This window comes from Pithys albifrons, chromosome 8 (assembly GCF_047495875.1).
Source record: "Pithys albifrons albifrons isolate INPA30051 chromosome 8, PitAlb_v1, whole genome shotgun sequence".
Classification (NCBI taxonomy): domain Eukaryota; kingdom Metazoa; phylum Chordata; class Aves; order Passeriformes; family Thamnophilidae; genus Pithys; species Pithys albifrons.
In genome coordinates this window covers 33,550,728-33,571,101 of record NC_092465.1, presented here as the reverse complement: position 1 = coordinate 33,571,101, position 20,374 = coordinate 33,550,728, and positions in this window count along the sequence as shown.

Sequence of the window (20,374 nt, the reverse complement as noted above, 5' to 3'; positions counted from 1 at the left end):
TTCTGCTAATTTACCAGATGTGCTCTTCTCTACTTTTAATGCAAAGATGAAGCTCATGAAACATCCCAAAATCTGCAGCCAGTTTTCTTTGCTTTCTCCTTTCCAAAGTGACAACCATTTCAAATTAAGCTCTAATACAAAGAATACTATATGCACTAACATCTATCTGTCCCCATTTAGTGTGTTAAGGTACAAAAATGGCACAACAGAGTCAAAAGCAAAGTGGTCTCCAGGACACACACACACTGAGAATAGGCTAATTTTTACTATTATAAATTTCCAACAAATCACTTTTTTACCTAATGAAAAAATAAAATGCAAATGGAAAATAACAGTTCCCTCAAACTAGACTAAGATTTATTTGCCAAGTCAGTCACTTAGTGATCTTTGAGTTAAAAAATGAACTTTTCCCTAAACACATTCACACCCTCCTATGTACAGGGACTGGCCTATTTGTAGATCTTCCACTTTACTGCTATCTAGAAACTTTCTGCTCCATTTCTGGCTAAAATTACTTTTATACCTTCAAATGTGTTTGATGTCCCAGAACTACTTGAATAGGTTAAAAGTAGGAGTAGGACTTGTTTGGCCTCCTTTTAATAAATTTGTTCAATTTATTAATTTCCAGAAAAAAAACCATTCAACAAAATCCTTCATCATTAGTCCCACACCTACAACTTCCCTACAAGTCCTTTGCAGCTCCATCCTCTAATGGCACAAATCCCTGCTCACCTCACATCTCGCTGTAGGAAACAATCACTTGTCTGGTTCCCCAATTACTGTCCATCTTTCACCATCTGCTCCTACTTAGCCTTCACTGCTAAACCTTTCTTGTTTGATCTGTGTCACTTACTCTGTTCACTCCTTTTCCTACCACATTGTCAGGCTCTTACACTTACTTGCTGCTTTCTTTCCCCCGTCTGACAACCATGAGGACTCCCTATACCTGAGATGTCACTCAAATTTCCCGCCATCACGTTTCAGCACCTCCAGAAAACCCACTTGTCATTAGGTGTAGCTTTGTTACTTTATGATTTCTAAATATACATATGATATAAAAAAAATCACCAAATCTACCTCATCCTTCTCCAGAGGGTGATCTCTGATTATGAAGAACTGAAGATACCTCTCTGTTCAGAGGAGAGCGAGCCCACTACAGGCACAGTCAATCATTTCAGTGGCATATTTAATTTTTTTTTAAAAGTGTAGTCTTCCCCAACACAAATGCACATCACTGACCATCAACAAGATCATATTGCAAGAACAACAGCACCAAAGTTGTAGGCAGTTTCAAACCTAATTCTGCACCTTCCCATATGACTAACACTTTACACAGGGCATCAACTGTAAAAATGTCAATAAATTTTAACCAAAATCTCTTAGATAGCCTTTCACAGTAGTCAAGAATAAGAGTTAGTTCAGTACATGAGTGAAACTGGAGGATTTTTATGTGCTGAGACAATGACAGTCACAAATCACATCTCACTGTTTTTCTGTATTATAAAACGAAGACACTGTTACAAGTTCCAGCTTATTCAGACCTGCTTTGTTTTCCTTCAGAAAAGATCCAGAAGAAGAAATCCACTGCAGAAATTTACCAAGTACAAGAAATTATAATTGATGTTAGAAATGTTGATTACTATCTTCAAATAAGGTACTAAAAGTTTCTTTCTCAGATTTTATTGCAAGTTTTTCTAAATTAATTTTGACTTAGAAAAACACAGCTATTGTCTTGCAGTGGCCATGCCTAATTTCAGTGTGATGGTGACAGGCAGATCCCTCTGACCAGTGATGGCCATTTCCAGAGTCAAAATGGTACAAACTGAACAGCTTGTTTTGTATACTTACTCTAAGTCACTGCCCAAAGTGAACAACGGAGAAACCAAGTACAGCACCCCCTGCAATTCCAAGTCCTTGTTTGCAGACAGACAAACAAGCTTAGAGAGGATAAACAGCATATGGTAAGGACTTGTAAAGTAGGGTACATCTTTTTCTTCACTCTAGGCCCTTTCCCAGCAAGCTAGAATTAGTTCTGAAATCTCCTTCAAGCTATTGATGTAACCAGCCAGGCGTTACTGATTGATCGTGACTCCATAATTAGAGCTGTATAGGCTCTAAAACAAGCTCAATTTTAATTCCAGCAGGCAAACAAGGAGAACACAAAACAAGTTACTTTGATCCACTGCATCGAAGAGGGATGTAAGTTTTCCCAGAGATCACTTCTCCTGTGCCTTACCTTTCTATGACCCTTTGAACCCTTACACACCTTGCCTATTTTTAGCAGAGTAACAACTGCCATACCAGCCTCGCACAGGGCACACATTCAGTCAAAAAGACAGGACAACATTAGTGTAGCAGGCAAAACATGCACCTTGCCTAGACCCCAAGGCCACCAGGAGTCACAGAAATGTGGAAATCACAACATTGACCCTGAGATGGAAAGCATTGGTGAGATGTCACCTTTGGATTGGTATTGTGTAAAAGTGTGCTGTAGTTTGTGGTGGCTGAAGATTAATGAGGGCACAGCTTACAGGTGTCACACTCAAAGACAGTTTACTAACATAACTCCATGGAGAAAAGAAAAGTACAGGGTAAAAGAAAAAAAGCTAAGCTCTACCTTCCCTTACAGAATATATCCCTTACCTTTTCCCACCCATAGCTTTATCCTATAGGTTGAATCACAGTGTCCATCAAACTCATCACAGCTCTTAATTTGATGACACTTTCAGGCAGATGTTCACTTTGTTATGAGAAGTTATCTCTCTAAAATTCCATTCTTATGAGCAGACCAACCTGAAACCTTCTGTCTTACTTGTTTTGCTAACTGTTGGTCTTTTTCACAGAACTAAATCCTGCACCTGCCAGCAGGCCTCAGAACTTAGTCTGTTATTCTAAAAACCCTTTTTCTCAACTCAAAATTCTTGCCTTATTCCCACAGTATTGCACTAATTAACTGCATCTAAATGACATTTGCTTGGCTTGGAACAATGCAGAAGACAATTTCTGTTAGGCTTCAAACACTGGGAAGAAATAGCAGCTGTATTACTTCCACTATCCAACTATTTCAGAAAGTTGTATATTGTTATGACCTTTAGCACAAGTACATCACAAAGTTCTTTTCACATGCCCCACTCAGATAAAAAAAAATCTCCCCCAAGTTAGAACAGAAAAAATTACTAGAATTTTACGGGAGAAAAACTGTGCAACCTAATATGCAAAAACAAAGAACATGCTGAGTTTTATTCAGAAAATATTTAAGGCTTCCTCTAAAGTCATCATAAATTAAAAGTAATACAGTGTTAAAGAACTTTGGAAACCTACAGTCAAAATTCTCAAGTGTTCTGAGTTTTTGACAGAGCTGTTCTATCATCGCATATCTTTTTCCCAAGATTTAATCTTTTCCTAATTTATGTGGGGAAAAAATCAATAAAGTTCACAGAAGTAAGAGGAAATTTCACTATAAAATAGCCGAGAGTTTATAGACTGAGATGCAACTCATGCCTATCCAGGCATAAAGCACATGAGTTCGGCTTAATAAGCCAAAGTATTGACTGGAGGTCTGACATCCAAGACTTCACCTCTTCACCTTTCATTCCTCATTCAATATTTAGAGTTTGGAACTGGGAGAATTGCAGGGTTACTTTGTTTGAAGTTTAGCTGAAACAGTGTACAAAACAGGCTTCCATTTTGATGAAATCATTTCCTCACCACAAATAAATCCTGTTTAATCAGGTAGCTCCTGATCAACTCCTTTAGTAACTCCATTCTATGGGGTATCTTCTCCCTGGTGCAGGAGCACTCTGCACTGATGAGGTACAACAGGTAAGAGAAGAGATTCTGGCGATTTGTGAAAGTAGGACCTTCTTCCCCATCCATTTTGAAGAGTCAGACAGAACTAACAGCAGCTTCAACATGAGCATCAGCTATGAAGTAACAAAGGCCCAGCCCATGAGAAAAAAAAAATATCTTCAGCAAACTCTGCCTCAGCCCCACCAGTCCCATTGACACCATTTTCATCATAAAGACACTTTTAGCTCAAGTTTTGTTCCTGAACTCCTTCATCTGAACTCTGGCCTTCAGACACCTTTGCTTTGCTGTTGTCACTGGCTGCATCAACTGTGCTCTTGGACTGTTAACCTCCCCAGGAGCAGAAATAAAGATTTCTGAGTGCTTTTTTACATGAATTTAAGTGGAAAAGCAAAGATGCTGTATTAAAAAACAAAGAACAGATAATGGAAATTTTCCTTGAACTTTCAAAAAGATGACAAATTGTAAAAAATATGGCAAGCACTGAATACCAACCAAAACAATGCTCAGGAAGGTTTACAAAGTCCTAAATACAGTATTCCTCTGGCTTCCTGCTTTAGAGCAAAAGAGGGATTTAAAAGAGTCTGATATATCCATCATAACTGCACTGAATTACAGAGCTGTGACATTTTACAGCAGCCAAGGATCCACAAATGGAAAGAATTGCCTAATGTGAGATGTTCAGGAATCTCTCCTTAATATTTCACCAGTTCCATAGTCTATGTTTTTGTTATTTATGCTTTGTATTCTTCAGTGCACTTTGCTTCAAATGGACCATCAGGATAGCTGTAGAAGTAGTATTTCTGAAAAGGAAGAAAATGAAAACAAAAAGAATGTCTCTGTCAGGTGCTCCCAGAGACCAACTCTGACAGACACTTCAGTTGGCTGCCTTGAGCAAAAAACTGTGCAGGGGAAGAGATCCTGAAGCTCTCAGGAGCAAGGCACAAAGTGCTGTACAACCAAAAGCTTACCTATGGAACCTGAGGGTAAACTATTTTTCAGCTTGCATAACACATTGAAAAAGAAATCCCTCAAGCTGTCCTGAGTAATGGGAATAGAGTGAAAACTAAACACCATGCCCAGGAAAGACAAAGAACAAGCACCCTAGACTTTCAACCCCCATCAAATACATCAAAATATCTCATGATTGGCCTCTTCAAACTCATTTTGTAGTACAATTTTGATTGCTATGAGCTCTGACTTCATATATTTCAGGTTTTTACCTTACATAAATGAGACAGATCTTTCTCACTTGCAATTATTTGCCCTACTGGAAGGTTTAGAACTACAGAGAACAATAAAATTAAGTAGATTTGGCTGCATACAACAGCCCCGACAGCTTTGTTATTTCTAGTTATCAGAAGTTCATTTAGTTTCATAGCTTGATAAAAATGTATATAGCACTGGTTTAACACCTTTACATAGCAGTTCAATTCAAAGTAATTCCTTTTGATATTTTCTCATTCTTGGAAACATGATTAGAGTTTTCTGGTCATTTCCATCAGTCACTCACCTAGAGATACCTGTTACAGCCATGACCACTTAAATACCTGTGTTATCCTGATGTCTGAATGCTAATCAAACTCACTGCCTGTCTGCATTCAGGATGAGAGCACATTCCAGCAATATCCAATTCTTTGTACAGTTTTCAGGAGTACTAGTCTACTGTACTTGCCTTTTTACTCTGCTTTGTTGGCACCAAGCCCCTTATCCCTTTCTCCCAGAGAAGAAAAAAACCCTGTTGACATATTGTATTTAATTTCTTACAAACCATACCTATTTAGCCTCTTGGAGGAAGACAGTACTTCAGTTTCTCAAAATTATTTTGTTTAATTCATCAAGATGATTTAAAACCATCTGGTGACTTGAGAATAAATCAATTATTTGTCTTAGAATACTATTTAGTAACTACTTGTCTTTCTTAACTGAGAGTTAGACCTGATTTTTCTCCATAATTCCCATTAGATACACCTTTAGTAGTGCTCAAAGATCCACAACCCAGCTAGAAGTTTTCCTCAACAGTGAGATTTACCCCCATTCAAGAATACTCCAAACATTTAAATTACCTCCCATCAGTGATAAGGCAATATTTCTTCAACCTGGAGAGCACTGAAAACCAGGCAGGTAAAAAGCAGGCTCCCTTCAGAACACAAAAGTCATGAGACAAGCCAACTTCCCTGTTCCTCTCAGTGGCATTTCAGAAATATCAAAGCACCCCCAGTGTCACCCATTTTTACATGACAAGGTATAAAACCCTTTTGAAATTCAGATGGAGTTTTGCAATCTAAAGTAAAAACCAAGAGTCAATTCCAGAGCAAAAATGCTACTCATTGTTTTCTTTCCTGTCATCTCTAACTGGGGCTTCAGTGGGTGTTTCCAAATTTCCCTACATTTTCTGAAGCATATTTAAGTATAGTACCTACATCAAAGATCTTTTCTGAGTGACAGATTTATGAGATCCTCAGAGAAAGCCTCTGGCATGGATCAATCTGTGTGCTACTCTTCCCTCTTAAATCCCAAGCTACGACAGAATCAGTGTTCTCACAACTCTCCTGCCTGGTGGATTTAGTTTTTTAGCAGAAAGTCATCCCCAGATCTTCATTTTACTCTTTAGATCCTAACTCTTTCTTTCATTAGGAATGGGAGATTATTTTTACGCCAATCAGTGGCCCAAATGAGTATTCTACTTACCAATACTTCCATTTGTACAGCAGGTACAAAGAGAACAATACGTTCCCCCAAATGTACCATCAAGGTATCCTGATGTGCTGCTGTTCAATGAATCTTTCCCCAGTTTTCCCGCTCAAATAACACAGGGAAGAGTATTCCCTGTGAGTTCAACTTTATCACAAATAAAGTTGTCCTATTCCTTCCAATAATGAACTCTGGATCCCTGGTGAGTAACTTACATTTAACTGGCAACATTCTGGGCTACTTATATTAACTGCAACAGTCTGAACAGCTTGAACCTCAATAAAATGTGCAGTAAATGACTGAGCTAATTTAACCTCATTAATCCTCAAACCAATAGAACAATTTGATGTCCACACAGCAGCTTGTGCACAGCCTCCAACATAAACATGGCCCTGTAGGAAATCAACACCAAAAATATGCTGCAGCCCTGCTGCCAGGGTTGTCACTGCTGGGAAAACTGCTCAGTAATTCCTGAGCCCCATCGCCAGCTGTATTGCATGAGTCACACTTTGTTTGGGCTTGTTAACAGTCAAATTGTTCCTTCCAAACTGGATCAATCCTGAAATCTCCCCAATGCAGCAGGTTTAGAGAAGAGCCTCTATTTTATCTGTGAACTATTTACCTCTAGTTCCAACACTAAGACAAAAAGCCTTACTAGGAAAGGAAAACGCGACAAACCAAGCAGTATTGGGACTTTCAGAAAGGGAATTAGTTGGATTTATCTCCCTAATTAATAGCATCATTATAACAATTTAGTTTTGAAATAGTTTGAAAGCTACTTAGTTACAAAGAATTCAAGGTCCTCCAAAACACATATGAACATCTGCTTTCAGAGACATTTAAAATGCTTTGTTTATACACTATTTGTTCTTGGAATTACTACTGAAAGCCAGGTACTGTATTTCATTAAATACAACAGATTTAAAACAAGATCAGAGTCTAACAGCAAAAGCACATAACCCAAAAAGTACTGTGCTGCGTGGGCTCAGGTAGCAAAATGAGGACAGTTTCTAAACACAGAAAAATAAATCAAAAACTGGATAATTTCTGAGCATATTAACACTAATTTCATTGCCACATACAAAAACTTAACTTTCAAAGGAACTTTGCCTTGCTTCAGTTTTAGGGTCCTGGGACCTTTTATTAGGCTTGACCTCACAGGTGCTGCAGTCTCTTGTAAAATGGGACCAGGCACTTAAGTAAAAAATAACTCCCTTCAACTCATAAAAGTTATGAGCCAGGTCTGCTAACATTCAATGGCATTGCAGACATAGAGGATACTCACAACTTTAATTGTTTACATGACAGGAACAGAAAGCCATTCAAAGTCACACATTGCAGCCAAGTAATCAGTATTTTGTACTCATGACAAACTATCTCCGATATACAGATAGGACATAACACAGGAATTCATTTTTACCTCAGCATCTTAATAGTTAAAGTAATTGCTACTACAGATTAAAATATATTTCTGTCACAGCTGCATTGCAACAGAGACATGAATGTGCAGATGAAGAATAGCCCACAGAAACCACCTGGGCAGCCAAGTCAACAGCACCACTATGGCACAAGTGTTCCATCAGCAACAGGACAAGAACACGGAGCATTGAATGGTCCCACATTCACCTGGTTGTTCAGTGTTGCTGCATCTTAAGAATTCATCCAGGCAGCTGAGAGAGTAAGGCAAAACCAGTTGCTAGCTGAACCAAGTAACATCCAGGAGTCTGTTTAAGCTACATCTTCAAATCAGCAACTGTTGATTTATATAGATAGAAATGAATATTCATTCTAAATGGAATGTTTTGGAAGTACTTTTTATAAAGGAGGCTCCATTTTAGAAATACTTGTTTCCTAAGCTTTGCATGTGATATTTCTGAATCAAAACTACTGAACTTGACAAGGCTTGAAAAGATTAACCAGGAAAGCTGTTTTAAAACTACTAAGGTTTTGGATTGTTTCCTCAAAAGTCAATTTAAATGTATTCCCTATAAGAGCTAAGCAGCAAAGAGTGAATTACATAATTAAATCATGTTTAAAGAGCTTTAGTAGCGTACTTTCTTCCTGTTACTATCCTGTTGTGTTTATACGTCGATATTAGAGAGAGAAACAAAGCACAATATTTATTTCCCTAATTGGCGTGCACTTCCCAGAAGATTCAGGCCAAACTCTCTAGTCTACCTTCGATCAGTCAATGTCAAACAACAAAACAACATAATATAAACACAACCCTCCAATATGAAGTACCCACCGTTGTTTCTTCATCAGCCATAAAATATTTAATGGAAGAGAAGAGCTTTTCTTTCCTTCTAACACTTTAACAAGGCGGGTTAAGTCTTTTAAAGAGAATTCTGAAGTCACTACTATCTGCAAACACACACAAAAAAGATTCTCCAGAACATATGTCAAAAATTGGAATAATAAAATTGAGATCTAAGTGAAAATGCAAACAAAAAGTCTTGCTCCACCAGGTTCATCTGTAACTAAATCCTCTAGTGGTAAGTAGTCATAAATAATTATTTTACTCACAAATTCTCCTGTAACAAGTTTTCCTGGGAAATGAAACAAACAATTTCCAGTACAAACATAACTATCTATAATTTACCAGACAAAAGAATGTTACATTTGAAATTACTATAAAAAATAGTCCATTTTTTTGAAAGATGATTTAACATGAAAACAATCTGGACAGTAACTTTACTCAGGAGTGATAGAATCACCCACATATATTGTGAATGGGAAACTCCTGACTATCAGTGGATGAATGAGGACACCAATAGTTGATGCAAGCGTCTTCGGCTGAGAGAGACGCAGTGATAATCACCTCTAGTGATAGCAGCTCTTTCAGTCACTGCCCCTCCAAGCTAGCGATGACTTCTCCTGCACCGGGCTCCAATGCAGGTCCCAGAAAGAAAGTCCCCACTGGAGACTCGATGGCCAAAGACTAAGCAAGCTTATTGGGAGAGCAGGGTTTATATAGGGTATGCGCGGAAGGTTCTAGAGAAAGGGGCGGTACAAAGCTTCCCATTGGTCCAGGGTATGCAAATGAGGGATTGAAAAATGGACCAATGGGGAACAGGGGTGGAACTTTAACCATATAAGGAAAAGTACTGCAATGCAGCAAACAAGAACCAATAGGAAAGAGTGGTGGGAAAGGAGCCCTAAGGGATTATGGAAGAAGAAAACTAGGATAGGTATGACTAAAGGAAAATACAGTAGGGAAAACATATTAATAACACAATTCATTAAACTGGGGAAACATTAATGTAAGAGGCATTGCAATCCATGTCTCTGTAAATCTGTTGCATAGCTTCAACATTTACAGTCTTAGGTTCCATAACTTCTGCGCCTTCATCTATCCATCGCTTGTAGTATCTTTGCCATTTAATAAAGTCCAAGTCTTCACCTACACCTGAAGAGACAAGTTTTCCCTTGGAGGGGAATGAAATCGAACAATTTACATTTCCCAAACACAATGCAGGCTTTCATTCAATGTTCATTCAAAAAATTTGGAGTATAAATCAAAGATACAGATTTGGTTCTCACATTCACCTGATTGCCCAAGGGATTTTGTCATACTCCTTGTGTTGCAGTCACTGGGCTTCCCAAATATTAATTTTCTTCACATCTATTTTGTACATCTACTTGTAACATACTTGGGGGATTTTGCTTTGGTTTTTAATTGGTCTTTTTTTTTTTCAGTAATGCCATAGAACTTCACTATTATATTCAGGAATATTTGGATTTGATGCTATTTTTACATTAGAACCAAAATTTTCAATACTCTTTACCTGCTTGTCCATTAACTGTTCATATAACAGAAAGACACTAAAAGCCATAAACCCATTACTTTAGTAGCTTTATGGAGGAGTAATTCAATAAATTCTTGCAAAATAAAACACCATCTTACAAAAAAAAAAAGAAAAAAGTGTCTTCACAGGAGTAATCATCTCAGAAGGGAAGATGCAACAACCACATATTTTATTAGTCTATCTAGACATTCAAAGGGAATGAAATGCATAGACAAGAATACAAGTGTCCACCACTTATTCTTTAAGCCATAAACCTAAGTGTGCTTATATGCAAAAATTAATTACAACACAGGGAAAATCAGATCAGCTGCTACTCAAGCCAAATGAGCAGCAAAATCAAGCTAAGTGGGATGCTCATGTTTGAGCCTCAGGATCACAAAGCACTAAGTGCATATAAACCAAGGCAGAATTATGCCTTTTCATCATCAAAACCACACAGACCTAGAAAACTCAGATTTCAAGTGCCTGTGCCAGCTGTGGACTGTTAAACACAACAGGGATATTCCAGTACAGTGGTTGGAAGCACAGAACACCTTAAAGAAAGGGGAAAGGGGGTTGAAAAGAAGAAACAAGTCCTTGAGAAGATTCAGTCCCACAGTGAATGACAATGAATTAGCCAACCTAACAGTACTTCTGCAGAACAGAAATGAGTGTCCACACCAGGTTGTTATTCCCTTACATGTACAGCCATATAAACACTGTGCTTATATTAACAACATCAGGTCTACTGGAAAAGCACCTTCCCCTGTAAAACATCAGTGAAGAAGGTCACAGGCTTTAAGAGAAAATATGAAAATAGTGGTAAAGGATTTTTTTCTATACTCATCTCACAAACATTTGTTATTTCAAAAACAAATCATAACATTTCATTACAAGTGGTAGGACAGTGTAGCAAAGACTCAGATACAAAACAACTTCTGCAGTGGAATTTGCAGTTACATTTATAACCATATATTTTTACCAAACCTAAAGAACTTCAAGTACTGTGAAGACTTCCATGCTGCACTAAAACCTGCTCACCTTCAGTTAAATGACAGCCATGTCCCTTAACTCTTGCAGTCTGTCTTGCATCTCTGTCCACTTATAATCACTGTCTAAATGGTGTCACAACTTCAGGATTATGCAGGACTCAAGTATTGCTGATTAATTAGTGACAAAAGTCAACTGCCCTCTTCAGAAGATGAGGCTGAATTGCTAGCACATTATTGTGACTGAGATAGTTCAAAGTCCAGCTGAACTCTTATTCTGTGTAAAAGAAAAAGTATTCCTAACTCTGAAATGGCAAAGTTGAGTTGCGTTTTGAATTATAAAATGAGAATCTGTGGACTAAGCTGTCCCATATCCAAACAAGCACTATTGAGTTTTTCAACTGTTTTGATGTTTATAGAAGGCAGTTCATGAGGAGACACTGCATCTGCAAGCTTTGCACAGTATTTTGGACTAACTTACCACAGGTCATTATTAGTAAGCATGTTTCTTAAGTTCTTCACTGAAGTTCTTTATTAGTCAAAATTATTAGTCTTTAAAAATGCAGAACTGATTTTTAGTTAACTTAATCTCTTTTAAAAGTCTGTAAATTCCTCCTAATCAAACTTTAAGAAATTCAAAGTTTCAACTTGAATATCAAATCTTACAGCTTATTTTTACAAACAAAATTTGGGCCAATAAATTCCTCCATTTCAGCTTCAGTCGAGATATGATTAACACTTGTTCCAAGTAGTCCAATACAGTTTCAAAACAAACCAAGCATTTGCCACGAGGGTTCATGATCAAGTACTGGATGTCTGAGCTTTTAAAAAGGCACTCTGCGTACAGGAGGCTTCACCAGTTCAGTTTCAAGTTCCTGATAATGACATAACAATAAACAAGGTTTCTCACAATAATTACAAGCACAAGGAAAACACACTTATCCTCTTCAAACACCTCAAGGTGGTTTACAGCTACTTGCACTCTATGCAAAATTTTGGTCCTTTTGAAATGAGTAGAGGGTTTAATAACTCAGGCAAAGTTTTAGGTCTTCAACACAAGTCTTACAAGTGTTTGTTATTATTTCCTATTAAACTTCCCAACACTCTGCAAAACTTTCTCAAACTTGTAGTTTTTAATAGCTTCAATGTCAAAACTTCTCCAACCTATGCTTACTGTCCCTGATTTCTGAACTCCCACTGAAATGTTTCCTCAGCTTAGACAAAAAAAAGGCAAAAAACCCCCAAAAAACAAAAACCAAAAACAGGATAATCGATTTTTAGTTTTGGGATTCCCATCCTTTTCTCTCTCTCTCAACCCTCATGAAGAGGTAGACTCAATCTAGTTATAAAATTTATGCTTTTTTTCCAGCCAGCAAGTATCCAAGTAGCTTAATCATTAAAGCTGTTGTTCCCTTCCAGTAATCACACACATGCTGAAAGTCTGTCAGTCACATCATAGAAAAGCAAGATGGAAATTTAACTGCAATATTGGCTATATTTATGCATGTGAACATGCATGACACTGGGCATAACAATAGCAATTTGGTAGCTGGATGGCACTTCTGGCTGTGCAGTGTCCTCTTTACAGCTTCCTTACAAACATGTTAACATAGAATAGCAGTGAAGTTTAAAATCAACGGTGTTATGGCTTTAAGGAATAAGGTATTTTTGTAATCCAAATAAACACTAGGTTCAGGTTTGAGAAATTCAAAGCATTTTAGAGAAAACTAGACAAGTGTATCTGCACATCAGCAGCTCCACAGCATAGAAACTGAGTAACAAAAGGGAGACAGCTCCTCATTTACCCTTCCCATGAGGGATCTGATGTACAGTAATTGGTTTGTGTAGGATGTGACTTGATTTATCCAGTATCTTAAATGCCCATATTGCTGTGTATCTATGTCCATTTTAAGAAGGGGGAAAATTGGTAGCAAAGTCCCTCATGGACTTCATGTGGAACTGCAAATCCCTCTATTTTGTTGTGGAATATTGTATCTTTGATAAGCTGACTAAATTTGTAAATTTTCATGTTTCATTTCCCTGTTCCACCTACATCCAGTAGATTGTCAGAAAGGGTAGAAAGCAGTTTCTTCTCCAAGTGCCCTTGCTATACCAGAAAATTATTTTAAATGCTGGCATTTTAAATGTTGAGCATCCCAGCAATTGTCCTATGCTTAGGGACTGGCTTTATCCTCTCTGAAAACATCTTCCCCTTCAAGCTTTAAGAATTATTTATTCATTAGTAATTCATGTTTTGCCTCTAACCAGTTCCATTTGTGGACATCAGCGAGTTGAGGCTGCTCCAACAATTCATTTCCTTTGTTCTTTGCATTATCTGAGGAACTGGCACTTCGCTTAAGTTGGCAGCAGCTTTAAATCCATCACTCACCACACAATCTAAAAGCAGTGATTTAAATAACCACATGAAACAGTCAAGGAACCCAGGAAAGGACATGAAGGCTGTTCCAACACTAAGGGCCAAGACAGACAACAGTTTAGGCAGTTTCTCAAGCCTTCCCCCTTTCTGACTGGTGGCATTTGGTCTTTCTTATTCAGTGCTGGATATTTCTTGTGGGCATTTCTGCAGTGATAGTCACTGCTATGGTGAGAAAAAACACACACTTGAGTGTCATTAATATACTGATTTGTAAACATATATTGATACATATATTGATCCACTACCTGGCTTGAAAATAACAGCCCATGAATCAGTAAAAGCATTTAATTGCCAAGACTTTTTCTAGCCAATAGCATGCATGCAAACAAAAACTGAAAGGTTTGATTACATTCATTTTACTGTCATTCTTTGAAGGTGAGCTAAGAGCCCCTTGGTTCGTTTGAAAATACGGAGATCAGCGTGCTCACATTTAGACTATCACAGGATCACAATAAAAGTTGTCAGAGGCAGTAAGAAAACATCAACTCAACACACCAAGGATAAAACTTCACAAATCTCAAGTCCAAGACACTGGCAGAAATGGTTTATTTAGTTCTGCTCCAGGAGACTCATTTGCAAAAAAAATGGACGACAAAATGAGTCACAAAATTGGTTTTCTACCTCATTACTGCTGATTCCTAGGTATCATAATATTAATGGTACCTTATCCATTTTTGCTTTTCCTCAAGGTGCATAAATCCCTGTAAAATCACTTAATCTTTGTTTTTCAGAAATACAGAAGGCCAGCATTCAGACATTACAGGAATCTTTCCACTGTAGGACTACACCCTTCTTTTTAACACAAACAAAACACTCATCAGAACATTTCTGTCTCCCAATACAAAACCAGATGAACTCTCCACAGAGAGAACCAATTACCCAAATCCTACATCTGAAGTATATTGACAGCTTATATATACATGTGATCATTTGTACCATAGCACTTCACAAGGGCTTCAGGAACATTCCAGTGAATCCAAAGGGAAGCAAAGGAACTTTTCTAAAACAGCTGAATCAACTTTCATAAAACCTGTTTCTTTATGCATAAATCCAAATAAATTTTAAAAAGAGGCAATGGGATGAATTCTATGCATGGCTTAGCATAACCTGCATGTACTTACAGAATAAACTACCACTAATACTTTGGGCATCTGCCTTCAGTTACTCTTACTTCAAATGTGGTTGAAATACTTCTCTCCACTAAATGTTACTGTTCTCAAAGAGATAAAAATTGCATGTATTGTTTTCTTAGAGTTTCCAAGTAATCCTATCCCAAAAAGGTAAACAATTGAAGTTCTATTGTTATCTGCACCACAAGTCCCCATTTTCCTGAACAGGGGACAGAGAACATTTACTGAGAGACCAAAGTACATGGCCAGAGCAGAGAGTGGCTCAGCCACAGTATCAGTAGGTTAGGGATGCTTTGATACCAAAACCCTTCAGCCCAGCAAGTATCTGGGGCAGGCACACTGCCAGTGCCCACTGATACTCCAAAACATGAAGTTCACAGGACTGTTCTTTCCTTACCATTTATACATGGAACCAAAGGCAGTTTTTACACATGAGAAGTATCCCCTCATCTATCCAAAGAAATACGTCTTACAATGAAGGAAAAGGTGCAAACCCACACTCAATATAAAGCACTAGAAGGGAGAAGAAACACCAGTACAGACCTCTAAAATTGTTCTCTCTGATCTCCCAGAGGAGGTGTGGAAGAAGTCCACTTTTTTGCGACCTTCCATTGAAACAGGGCAGACACACCATATGTAACCAAATGCCATGAACAAAGCGTTACATGGTCATTTCAGACAGAGAAGACAAACTTTGTGAATGCTGAGTAGAGGTGTTAAGACAGACTTTTTGAATAAGCAGAAATTTTACAGTAAATATCACTACTATAGATACTTCCAGATTAGAGTATTCATAGAGACTAACAGAAAAATATATTTGAAATAAGTTTGAAATACTATTAAGCATAACCTTTAGCTCTAGACAAATTGCCCAAGGTACCAAGACAGGGCTCAATTTAAGTGATTTTGAGTGAAAAACTTCCTTAAATGAAGCACATAAAAGGCTTGACCTCAATTTTCCATTTTGCAAGGCTGGTTATTTTTCAGAACATCAAATAACCAACCAAAATACAGGTCATTTGTTTGGCCAGACTGTGTTTAGTGAATGAAATCCAACAGCTCAATTACAACTTTGCAAATTCAAACCATTTAATTCTAGAATTCTAAATCATGCTGGACATCTATGAATTGCAAAACTGCAGGAGGTCATGAACCCTCTTCTGATCTTTGGCCACTTGTAAAAAGAAAGGAATTGCAGAAAGTACCTACTGAAAAGTACAAAACTAAAGCACTTTCTTTTGTAAGCACGTCATTGTCCCTTCTGTCTCACTGATGGCAATAAATTTGCTTTGGGTAACATGTGTTCTGAAACACTTGAGAAAGTCAAGAAAAAAAAATCCATGTTCTGAATATATTCTAAATCATTAGTGCCATAAGACAGCCTTACTTCCAATATAATCATTAACCAAGTGGTCAGCTTGCTTAGAAAATGAATATTAGAATAGTGGAAGGATTCAAAAGGGAAAAGTGACTGAGGGCTGCCTAATTGCAGGCCTTGGATTATCAGCTGACTCAAGCTGAGTCAGACCATCTGATTTCCACTGGCCAATGATATTCCATACCATATTCTGATGTCACCCCGGTACAAAAGCAAGTGTGGGGAGGTGCTAATTCAGTTCCTTCATGGCCAGGGTAGAGACAGGACACACAGCTACTATTCTACTGAACTAGGCCCCACCATTTGCTGCTGTGTTATCTTAGGGAAGTAAAATGTTTATTCTTAGTTTTCTGTCTGCTTGGGTCCATCTCTCAGGAGGTTGAGCTCTCTTGGGTGGTTTGTAGCCAGAATAGTGAGATTTGTGTTTGGAGTGCTTCAGTTTTCTTTTGAGTGGGGAGGTAGAGGACTGGTTTGTTATATCTAACTTTTGTGGGTGTGTGTTATATGGTAGTTTGCTTTTAATTTCCCTCTTCTGTGTAAATATACAAACCAGTTTCTGTTTTAAGCTTAAGTTTTAGTTTTTTCTTGTTTTTCTTGGCAGGGAAAGGGAGATTCATTGATATAGTTTATACTTGGCATTTTGCCAAGGTTTCAAACCAAAAGTTACTTTATCTCGTGATGTCTTAGTAAATTTGAAGAGGTGCCTTATAACTCATTAGCCAAATCAACATTCATAATGAGTTATTACCAATTGCTTACTCGACAACATTGCCACCTGATAACAATCTGTCAGTCTCCCAGTTTTGTTCTATGGGGTAGCTACTGAGGGAAAACAAAAGGAATCATTAGCAAAACATTGATGCCTAAGAATTTAATGGATTTCAGCAGGTTTTGGAATCATGTAAGCTCTGCTAGACTGCTCAAATTCTAAGTGCACATATTAACTGTCTTTCTCACAAGTTTTGGGTGTTATTCTCAGGCTCAGCCAAGGCCACGAGGTTTTTGAGAAGCCACCTGCAAGATAACAGGAGACAACAGAAGATGGCCCAACTGCCTGCCCCGCCCTGAAGAAAGGGGCAGAGTGACAGGCCCCTTTGGGTGGGCTTTTAAGAGAAACAAGAGTAGTGATTGGATGTGAATAAGGGGTATAAAAGTTGTGAACTTCCTGATCTAGGGGTCAGACCCTTTGGGTTTGGACCTTAGAAGCTTCTAATGATAAATCACCAGTATCTCTTACTGCATTGACTTGTCTCCAGCCTCTCTCTGTTGACAGAGGTACGGGATCTGGAGGCATCAACATTATAAACTGTTGTTTAAAATGTCTACGTTTAGTGTTTAGCTTTCAATGTATTATGAAGCGGCAAGGCTGAAGAACATAGGAATTTTGATTTTCTGATTTATGTATATTGTATAGAAAGGAAATACTAACCTGTATTTTTAGGACAAGGATAATTCCACTTATGACATAACAGCTGGTAAATAGAATTTTGAAACTGTAAAACAAATGATGCATGAGATTTGCAATACATTTGTGCCATCTTGAATGTAGCATGGGTCGTCTCTGGGCTGGAATGGGGGGAATTCCTCAGTCCCTCATTGGTCTTAAAGGGGTATTGTCCATCTTTTTGGAGCATTTTGCCCTGAAAAACCCCAAGGACTTGAATGGTACTTTTAACTAGACTTGTTATTAGCTTCATCTTGTTTAGTCTTTTTCTACTTGCTTTTGCAAGCAGCCCACAACTTCAGCAGTGTTACTTTCTTTGTTCTTGTGAAGTTAAACCGCCCATGCTTCAACCTCTCAACTGAGTTTCTCTTCTCTTTTTTTCTTTTTTTCCAAGTTCTGTGTTCTTTGTTTCTGGTCAAGAGGTGCTGAGCACACTTTTGTATTCAGAGGGTCCCCCCTCTCCATGATTCAGTTGAAGTCACCACAGGATCCTGCCCCAAGAAGCCTTTTCCTCCTCCTCAGTTCCTGGCATGGATTGATTAATAAATCTCTGATTAATTCATCCCTGTTCAGGCGCCATCTGTGGTGTGTGAGTGAGACTTGTGAACTGCCAACACAAAATCTGTTTATTGACTGTTATGAGAGAGCAGATAAACCTCAGGAAAGGGGGAAGAAACACATCTGAATAAGCCCATGCAACCTTCTATCAATCAGCTTGCTCCTTCAGGGGGCATGTGCAGTCATCAGCTCCTCCCATGGCAGACCCTCTTGCTTCTGGGAGATGTAGTGTCCAGTGATCCCTCTGCTTCCAGTTACTACTCCCCATATCCTGTAAACTTTCACCTAAAACTGATTGCCACAGGATCACTGCAACAAATAGTCAAAAATAGCTAACAAGGCGAGGCTGTAGGTTACTGTAACTGAACAATTCTTCCCCTCTGTTATTTCGTCTACAGCACAAAGAATAACAAACTTAAAAGTACTCTAGTTGAGGTATGATACAGAACAGTGCTAACCAAAAATCCCTTCAGCCAAAATTCTACACACAGGAAAACAGCTCACAGTTGTTAAATGCAACAAGCTTTTAACATAACTGAAAGGAACTATTTTGTCCTCCTATTTTGCCTTACATAATTTCAGAGCTACAGAAATGAGAAAGAGTTATAATAAAAGCAAAACAGAAGTTTTCAGAATAGTTCCCACAGCTCCTTTTCTCCTGCACAAAAAGCCAGTGTGGTTCAAGTACCTCCAGACTATTTCAGAGCTCTAGATCTGTGGTATTTCTTTTAGAGATTTACTGACTTTTCTCAGCTGTCTGTTCCATTAGCTGTGACATAATTTATCCCGGGAAGATTTTCACCTCACAAGGATTTTCTTTCTAAAGATGTTCTCATAAATCTGCTTAGTAGCCAGAATGATTATGGTTAGTGGTTACACTGATGATCAAATGGAAAGCAAGACATGATTAAGACTTACTGGCCAGTTTAAGGCTGTCTTCTCTGTTTTTCAGGGTTTACAGGGTTTTTTGGTCAAAGAGTCAACTAAAGTAAAATAAGAAACTGTCCAAGCATGGACAGCCCAAACACAAGATTACACTCAAACTAAATTTTTAGGCCAGGTAATTAATGCAATTCTCCTGAGATTACACAAGACTTGGCAAAGTCTAATAACTAAGGGGGAATCGGGAAGAAGGAGAAATAGTTTTTTCTTTTACATTATGGTCAGAAATCCCCACAAGGATCAATCACAAAGTTTGCACCCTATGTCACAGAGGATCAAGGCAGCAGAGAGTGATGAGTTACTGCCCCACGGCTCATATTGCACTGTAGCAGCATTTATGAATTAAAGTACTGGAACTGCTTTCTTGGTTGAAGATGTATATTTTCCACAGCCAGGTGGGAAGCAGGCATGTTCCAAACCATTCCAGTAGAACAGTAGGCAACCCTACAAATTAGTATCCTAAGGCTTAAGTTTCTTAGTATTGTAACAAGTTATTTTTGACAAGCTGCATCTTTGGTGACTTAATTAAAGCACCTTTTTTATGACTAGGAGTCTACTGGCTCTGCAAAGAGCAAACCCTAGATTCAGGTGTCTGATGAGAGTTAAATAATCAGGGATAGTTGGGCCATGTGACACTTTAAAATAAAACAGACAGTGTTTCACATAAGGAACAGTCCCAGCCAACTGCTCACAAACTCCATGCTGCAAGATATTCACAGAAGCTAGTCAACAATTCCAAGAAAATAAACAAAACCAAGGAAACAAAAATGCAATGGTAACCTTCAACAAGTCAAACAGTAAATATAAGATGTATTCATTAGTGATTATTTATCTAGTCTCTCTAATAACTTTAACACGTTTTTGCTTTCTTCTACAAATCTAGAGGAAACATAGCCAGGGTACTGCAAATTCCTCAGCACAGCTTCCCAGCTAATGATAAGCAGCTTATTCTCTCTGACTTCAGCAGAGCTATTGCTAATTTCACCAACTGTCTGATCCTTCTTTATTATTATTCAAGTCTTGTTTCGTATTTTACATGGTGATTTTTTCCCTTAACATTTGCTGATAAGAACAACCTACAGAAAGCATAAAAGTCTAAAGGTGAGTTTATAAGTTCAATCTTGAACTTACTTGCACGTCAAACAAGTCTCCAAGAAAAAAAAGAGCATTTTTCCCTGGGCCTTTCATTCCTGGTGACAGCAAAGAA